Here is a 7,650-nt window from a genome sequence, read left to right on the forward strand (position 1 = left end):
GTTTAGTTTGCGCCAACCCTGGGTTTTAGGCACCATGAAAGTTGTTTGGCTTTTAGCAGTGCACATCGCCATAGTAACTTGCGCTCCATAGCTAACCTGGTCCAGGGCAGGTTATGTTCCAGGTAAGACGTTGCAAAAAAAGTATGAACGGTAGTATGTGTTCATATGATGGTATATGATGCATCAAATAGGTATCTGCTAGATGATTTTACTAGTGAGATCCAAAATAAATAAATAAATATCACTTGTTGACAACAAAGAGGTGTTTAGATGAAGACACACCAAGACCTTTGTGTGAAGTTACTTTGCCACTGTGTGCCGCAGTGGTGGTTTACACCTTGTGCCTGGCAGTGAGGTGTGACTGTAATCAGAAAAGGCCATAAACACATCTTCTGTTGACATCAGCAACACAGCGTGTCTGAACATGCCGATCCGCCTCATGCTACACAAACACGGGCCGAGACCATAACACCCCACCCAAAGCAAAAGCCTCATTATCACATGCCTGATTAGGCAAAATACAACGTAAGTGAAAAACAGCAGCAGGGTCATTCCTATAGTTTGGTGGATTGTACGTGAAACAATACTGCATATTTTACAAAAAATGTTAATCAACTTTCATGCAACATGATTTTACATGCATAGATGTACTCCAGCTAATACATAATGATTAGTATCTAAGAATAATTATGATAATACTGGCCCTCATTTATCAAAAGTGCGTACACCACATTTCCAGCGTACACTCAAAACCACGGTGAGTTTGAGATTTATCAATATGGACGTTGGCGTACGGCACGCTCGAATCCTACACCAGCTCAGGAGGTGGTGTACGCACGTTTTGAGTTAGTGAGGAAATGCGCAGAAAAATTCCTAACACCACAAAACGCATTGACAAACTAAAAGATATGCTATATTATGACCCACTGTAAAACAAACAAACAAACAAACAAAAAAACAACATAGAAATTATAAACTTCAGTATTTATTTTTGTGTAACGTGGACTTCAATGTTTAATTTGTGTGACTTTACCAAAGCATTTGATTTGTAGCCTAAGCATATATTCCTTCAGTTGCGAGCCCACTTTACCCTGACGTTTCAGGATTATCCCCGGCAGGTGCGCACGGACTGGGTTCGGTAGCCTAATGAAAGGCTTTCAATGACCAAAAAATAATTCAGACTAACAAAATAATAAAAAATACATTCTTCTTCTTTTAAATGATAATAATAATAGAAATAATAATAACGACATCCTTCTTCTAAATAACAATCACAAAAATAACAAAAGCATCATTAAAGGTGCCATCTGTAATAATTGAGGTAAAAATATCCAAAAAATGAGCTACACGCAACAAAAGAATGAGAAGAAATAAGTGCAATGATGTAATTAAAAAACTGACAAGTTATAGTGCTGCCGAGATATAAACCTAAATTAGCATGCTAAATTACTAGCCCCGGCCCGGCAGGTGTCGTAATACCAGTTCCGGCCATGGGAGGCGGTATGCAGGCGGGCAACGTTACCACCAGCCAAACTGCAGTACACGAGTGAGTCGCGCTCGCGCAGGCTTGTGTGTACTTGAACCTGATGTCAGTCGTGTGGAAATACAGCCCAATACTACATTTCAGTTTAGGGAAGAGTTTTAAAAAATGATTGGTCGATATCACGCATGAGGAATACATTTTGGTAAGTTGTAGCATACTGTATCTTTCAACAGTGTTCGGGTTCTTTTTCCATTAGCTAGTAGAGACGATCGGTTCACGTGCGCTAGGGATCTCTGGTGTAACATGTACAAGCGCCAAAACGGTATTTATTGTTTGAATTGCATAATAAAATTGACAGAATCTAAGAGCTTAACTAACCTGCTTGCTAAGTGTTAATTGCATGTGTCTCACGGTGAATTCGTGAGAGTTGGCAGCTTTGAATGGCGCTAGGTTGATCAACATCAGTGAATGCTGTCTGTCAAATTAATTCAAACTAACAATAAAAGTGTAATATGAACAAAAGGAATACCGTAAACTTAAAATAATAGCCCGCAGGCTTTTATTTTCCCATATCGTCCAAATGCAACAGCTTGTTTTTGAGACAAGCGTCTATGAGTCGGTCTTCATCATTTAGACCCCGTTTACACCTGGTATTAAAATGCGATCTGTATCCAGATAAGTTATCCGGATAATAAAAAACGCATGTTAATGCAAGGTGTAAACGCGTTGTGATCGGATCGTGATCGGATCTGCCTGACCACATCTGGAGGTAGTCTGGCTCGCATTGTGTCCGGATCTTTACTAGGTGTAAACGCAATCTGGTTGTTGAAACCACATATGTATATTTTACTCCTCCCAAAAATGCTAAAAAATAAACGAGTGAGAGCGTGTTATATAGGCTATATGTCATGTTATAGCCTAGTCAGATGCGACACGCGACACGCATCACCGCAGATGAGCAGCTGAGCGTCTATTCAACGTGCAAACATCGCAAATAAAAGTGAAAGTAAGTCACAGACGCAGTTAACACATCTTCAAGTAAAGAAACGAAATTATCTTACCAGGCCTGTTGCCACTCTCTCTTATTGATGTCTCCGATTTGGAAATTAGCTGATGATCAATAAAATGCCGCTCAGATCTGTTGCTTTTGGTGGCGTGCAATCCAATAAATCTGCATATAACGCAGGAGGTGAAGATCGGATTTATATCCATTTTGCAAAAACACATTTATGTGGCCAGGTGTAAATGGAATCAGTACTTATTATCCGGATAACTTATCTGGATACAGATCGCATTTTAATACCAGGTGTAAACGGGGTCATAGTGTTGAGATGTTGTTCATTGAGTCTCTGATCTCTAAAAATCTCCAAATGCTCCACGTGAAACTGCGGTCTTCCGACCTTTTACTATCGTGACAAATTATTTGAATAATATGCGGAGAAAGAGAGCAAAACAGCGCTCGCTTGTGTTGTTTGAAGATGTGAGTGCGTGCGGCCGCGGCACAACACATTTTCTGGAGGTATACTGCCCCCATCTGTTATGGAATATGGAATATTTTTTGATTTTTAGTTCCAGATGGCACCTTTAATGCAAATCATAATAATAAGAAGAATACTATTAAAAATTGTCATGCAATTATTAATGTGAATGAATGGTACTTCACATCACATCATCATCATTACTATTATACATGTGACGTGATTCAAAATTGAATGCTATTTCAAAAGACGTGCTGTAAAATAATGCATTGTGATAGGTCATTTCGGATCCACGTCGGAGAAGTTTCTCTTCTTTGCCGTCTTCCGTGTGTCCATGGCGTAAAATAAGGGCGTGGGGGGAGCGGAGACTTGCATATTTAGGGGCGTGTTATTCTAATGACGATCGTTTTCGGCCGCGGGATTTATCAAGGGCAGGCATTGCGTACACCTGGATTTCAAAGGTACGCACATCTTCATAAATCAGGCGGTGAGAGGAGTGTAAGCATAATCTTACACCAAAATATACACCCGTTTCTACGCAAGATTGATAAATGAGGGCCACTGTCTCCCTTTTGCAAGTCCCTCCGACTTTAGTCCAACCAGGCATTCACACTAAAATGAAGCAACATTCAAATGAGAACTAGAACGTTTACCATCAGTTTACCATCCAGAATCCGAAGCTAGCCAAATCCTCTAAGGGAGGATAGAGCATTTTTTTTTTTTTTGTAAATGTGAGACAGGTCAACCAGCTTTTCACATCCTTAACTCACTCTGGTGTGAAAAAGAGGCACCAAAACAGAGAGCACATGCTAACAGCCAGTCCAAAGTCATTACTGCTAGTTCATCCATCTTGTTTTCTCACTGAAGGCCCATTTGTCAGTCTTGGAGGGAGACGAGCGAGCCTCACGCCATGCAAGCTTTCATGGGCTGATTTATTGGTTCAGAACAATGACTTCCTATTTGGCTAGTGATCAGTCATGTAATAGGCAGTTGTTCGACTTCTTTGTTTTGATTTTTTTTTTTGGTGCGATGATGAGAGACAGACTCCTAGATAAGGCTGGACTAGGTCTGTTAGCTTTGTGGTATGATGGATGAAACACTCTGTTTTCTAAAGCTGACCCCTGAGCCACACAGGTCAGAGCAGCATGGTGGCGACGCACACAATAGGACAAGGAGACACAATCAGAAAGATGTTGCCCCAATCTACTGTGTGTCCTATAATATGATGACTCTAGTGCACAGACACAAACATTGGATGAACTGGAACAGTGACTGCGAGCCAGACCCCATCGCCCAATATCATGCCTGAACTCACTCATGCGCTTGTGTCTGAATGGAAGCAAATCCTGCTTCCATGTTACAACAGACTGGGAAACCTTCCCAGAGGAGTGTAAGCAAAAGGAAGACCAACTCCCTATTAGTGCCAGTGGATTTTAATTTAAATGTATGAGCTGTGCTTTTGTTTGTGTGTTAATTGTTTTAGATAAAAAAACAAATGTTAAAATAAAGTGGGTGAAACTTCCGGTGACGCGGCGGAAGTAGCATTCCAATGGTATTTTGTGTGTTAGTTAGCGAAGAGGCTAGCTGTTTTTCGGAGAATTATTTTACTATTTAAAGACGCAAATCTTTATGAGAGATGTCGTTACGGAGCTCAGGGACAACATGTGCTGTTCGCGGTTGTATGTATAGCCGGACTAAATTAATTCAGTGGCTTAAACGGGATTGTTTTGAACATAAGCTGAAAACGAAATCAGAGTGATCCTGCCAACGACTGTAGTTTCCATCACCTCCCAAAAGACGACGAATCTTCCTGTGTACATTTGTTTAAATTCTTAAACTCTATCAGCATGTGTTTGGCTGTTCGCTACTGATGTTACACCTAAACTCAGGATCAAAGCCTGTGTTGACAGAATACCAAATGTGCCAGTTAATGTATTCAAGCAGCACATTCATTTATAATTGTGTGTATTTTTTATTTTAATTGTTTGTCAGCTCCCACAACTGTCTGTCACCATGCCTTGATGAGTATTGATTATTAATAATGTTATTATAATACTCCCAATCAACTACTGCGGAGGGTAAAGGTACTGTTATTTCACCCTTTTTAATTTCGTTGAGGTTGTGTTCCCACATCGTTAGCTAGTTTGGATCGCTGTAACTTGAATGACTGTCAACTGTTGAATGAATGAGTGTCAAGCATGTCAAATCGCGCTTTGTTTACTTCCAACCGGAAGTCGCGCCCACTTTTGACGCGAGGCCTCATGGGGCGTAGGAAACTTGTGGATAGGACAAGTCTGTTTTCCTCCCCCGGGTGTACGGAAGATGGCTCTCGCTTTGTCAACCTGTTCTCTGCTTTCCGTCTTGATACCAACAATAGATGTACGCAATTCTCTTGAATGACTAGCCGACAAAACAGACATGCTGCTTTTACCTTGACCTACTGACCTGACACTGGAATGCACCAACATCAGCTTTTTAACCTTGCAGCTACAAACCACACAGGCGTACTCAAACAAACAATGTAAGGGAAAGTTACAACATTAAGATTAACCTTCATCATATTACCACATGTGAATGCCGTAAGCATGTTTCAGTCATGTGTTCACTCAGTTCACGTGATGTACTCAGAAATATAAATAATGCTGTGTGGGCACATGTGGGTGAAGTACACAACCAAACTCTGTTTCTTAGCATTGTACATGAAAAACAGTTGAGGTCTGGATAAGAACATGTTGGTCAGCTGTGAATCGTTTGATGGAAGGGCATTTTTTTTTTAAATCCCATCTAAAGACTCATCTGGAGACATTGAGAGACAGTTGGTTGTTGGAAAGTGTCGAGCCAGCATGTGTTTGAGTTGTGTAAGCACATTTACTGATTGGTCCCCCTTCCGTCGGCATTCTCCCCTGTTGGCTTGTTCATCGTGCGTCCTCCTTACAGAGGATGAGGCATGTTCACTGCCTGTGGTTCAAGGGGAAGAATTGAGATTAGAGGAGGGAACATACAGAATTCATTCATCCCGTTGAAGGATTGTGGGTTACTCTCCGCTCCTCTGAGAGAGACTTTCTAAATGCATGCTGACACAAACACCTACATCATCCTCTTCCATGTCAGATAGACACTAATTTTAGTAAATCATAATTACACACCTTTTTAAAAGTCTTCAATTTGTTTTTGGGTGTCTAGCATAGGTTTTCATGCTTAATTTTTTTTAAAAAACATTTTTCACATATTCATCATTGTTGCAACACCTCTCGACTAGTCTGTATTTAATGCTAGCTGGCTAACAATGTTTTTGGGAAATTCTCCCGTTGGCTGGCTGCATTATAAGTCATAAACTCCACCTTCTCCATGCAATTGAATGAGACGCGAGCCAAAAAATCCAATTATACTTAAAATATATATTTTTTACAAAGACGGTTTTTGCCATTTTAGGTGGTTATTATCAAGCAGACGTATGTTCAAGCGTTCATTTTTCAAATAAGTTTGGTTTCAGTTAGCCATTTGATGCTATAAAAAGTGAGGTGTAACATCATGAGGTGCAACATCATGATCGGTAATGACCGTTACTGGGATATTTTGGCTTCATTTTTCTACAGAGGAAAGAAGAATGGTCCATCATCTTCCTGTAGGGTGTGGTCAAACATTAAACCTAACATCTGTTTTTTTTTGTTGTTGTTGTTTTTTTTCCTCAGAAAAAAAGAAAAGACAGTAAAATTTGGTATGATATGAGGGTAAATTATAAAAAAATAAAAATAAAAATGCAGGTGAACTGTTTTTTTTAATTTTATTTTTTTATGAAAACTGGGAGGAGCATGTACAAATAAATAAATCTGTCAGCCTGAGGACTAATGGGAAACTACTGCTTCTAAATTTCTCTATGGTTGTATCTCTCCACGGCTACAAATTGTGACACACCTCGGGCCTGTTCATTATAGACAGCACACCAGACCTGTCTAGCCTTTCCCACTTCTTATACATAATGTATAGAAGTGAACTCTTAAATAATTGAATAGCTGACATGTTTGCCCTACACACAAACATACAGACAACAGGAATTAATGTATAAGCAAGAATAAAGTATACTCCCAAAACCTACAAACATATGTCTACTGGAATATAATATTAACCACTATTGAATTTTCTGTCAGGTGAGCCACAAGTCATGTTGGACTTGTTAACATTTTTTTTTATTTATTTTTTTGCTGTTGTTATTTAAAAGGCTTGATTTGTGTTTGTTATTTCCCTAACCCTGTCAACCTTGGAAAATGACCCAGTCGGAACATACATTAATTAATTCAGCAGCCACAAAATTAAAACAACTGCATTATCATAACAGAATACATTTACTGTGGCCATCTTACACTGGCTATCAGCACAGCTGGTGGTGCAGGACCTCTCAATGTCACCAGGAAACAAGCATTCCAAAGCCCCAGAGAAAGTATTGTGCCCCTGATTGCACATGCAAACCTGAAGTTAGACAAAATCCACCATAAATCCTGAGATACATTCTAGGGAATTAGATACAAAACTACAAAGGGGATGGGTATTAAGGTATGGCTACAGACACAGGCTAATGCTAAATGCTAAGTTTTGAATGTTCTCCAGACATCCATGTAAAAAAAAAAATCATTATAAGTGATTATCTAGTGACTGTGGTAATCCTCTGGATGTCTGTCGTTGCTGCTACAG

The sequence above is a fragment of the Pimephales promelas genome, chromosome 7 (genome assembly GCF_988280905.1).
Source record: "Pimephales promelas chromosome 7, fPimPro1.hap1.1, whole genome shotgun sequence".
Lineage (NCBI taxonomy): Eukaryota > Metazoa > Chordata > Actinopteri > Cypriniformes > Leuciscidae > Pimephales > Pimephales promelas.